The following is a 1,729-nucleotide window of genomic DNA, read 5'->3' on the forward strand; positions in this document are numbered from 1 at the left end:
TAAATACGTGTGAAACGAACTTATTTTCTTATTTTTGTGCCAGTTTACATTCCCAGCAATGCCCAATCAGACACAAGTTTCTATTAAATATCCACAGATTTCAGAGAAGTATTCTACGTGTTCAGTCTTTACATATTTTTACTACTGTCCACCTGTAATAAAAAAAAATGCAAGAAAGTTCAACTACCCTTTCCTAGATTCTGCTGAAAAAGAAGCAAGCAAGCAAACAAAAAACCAGTTGCCCTGGAGTCAACTAGAGCTCACAACTGCCCTGTGTCAAAGCAGAACTATACTCCACAGGATTTTCAGGGACTGGCTTTAAAATCACCAGGCCTTTTCTCCAGAGGCAACTCTAGGTAGACCTGAATCTTCAATATTCAGTTAGTGGCAAAGCACCTTAACCATGTGCCCCACCTAGGGACTCTTTGACCCTGTGGCTTAACCAAACAGCACCTCCAGTCTCTCATCTCTAAAATAAGGACCATGAATTACATGTTTTATCAAAGTCCTTTATGTATTTGACACCATTTATTAATTTATTTATTTTCATTCCCTGGAAAAGGATATGCTGAGAAAGGTAGTGGCTCACAGAAAGAGATGAAGACCCTCAACAATGGGTTTGACACAATGACTGTAACAATGAGTCTGATGAGCTTATCAGGACATCCTGAAAGAGGAACAGGACAGGGCAAGGTTCAGGTCTATTGTTCCGAGGGTAACTGTGAGTAGAGTGTTAGACTCTACTGCCCCTAACAACAATAGCACTCTATGTATATCACATTGATCTTCAACAACCCTCCAGGGTATTATTAAAGTATTCCGCCTCCCGCTTTATAGAGGAGGAAACCAAGACTCAAAGATACCGTATTACCAAAGGTCACATCACTAATAAGTAACAGAATTAAACTAAAAATGTTCGGCTCTGATTACCAAAGGCTGCTTTCCCTGCCTCCAAGGATAGTCCTAGTATAAATAGCATAGTCCATACCAACTATTTATAGTTATTATCAGGATCTCTTAATTTGTGCCTCTTAAAAGCATGGAATCAAAGATCATTAAGCTGCAAGGACCTTGGAGCTGACATACTCTCCTTTAATTTTACAGGTGAGCTAAAGGAGGTTAAGTGACTTTCCAAAGGTCACCCCACAAGTTGGTGGAAAATGACCAGTGTCATTTTTAAAAATTAGTTAAAACAACTGCCTACCAAGCCCTTTTTTATGGCTTATTTTAAGCAGGTTAATAAGTATACCAGCCACAGCTTTAAACCCAATTGAGTAAATGCTGACACTAGTTTATAGATTCAGCAGATAAGTAGCAATAAGGAATTATTCATCTCTCATTTATCATCCACTCTCGCCAAGGTGCAAGTTATAAAGTGAAGCAAATACCATTGTAAGAGACACACACACGTGAGATCAAAACAGTTAAAATAAAGCGGTTTACAAGTTGTACATTTACATTGCTGTCAAGCCCAAGGTCTCCCTAAATACGAAGAAAGACAAAAAGCATTTGGGGAAAAGAAAAAAAGCATTTGGGGAAATTATTTGTAATTTGCTAACAGGCAAAGTTCTTACAAAGATATCCACATTTGTACATAGCTCCTACTCTGACATACACAGAGTCACCTTAGCAGAAGTCAACTGACAGTGGGGAAGGGGGAATTATGAGACCCGTAACTTCTTATTCCATGTTCAGACTTAGTCATGAAATCATTCTGTTGAGTATTGAG

The sequence above is a fragment of the Elephantulus edwardii genome, unplaced genomic scaffold (assembly GCF_000299155.1).
Source record: "Elephantulus edwardii isolate Elephantulus edwardi_28Jun2011 unplaced genomic scaffold, EleEdw1.0 scaffold00038, whole genome shotgun sequence".
NCBI classification, from domain to species: Eukaryota; Metazoa; Chordata; class Mammalia; order Macroscelidea; family Macroscelididae; genus Elephantulus; species Elephantulus edwardii.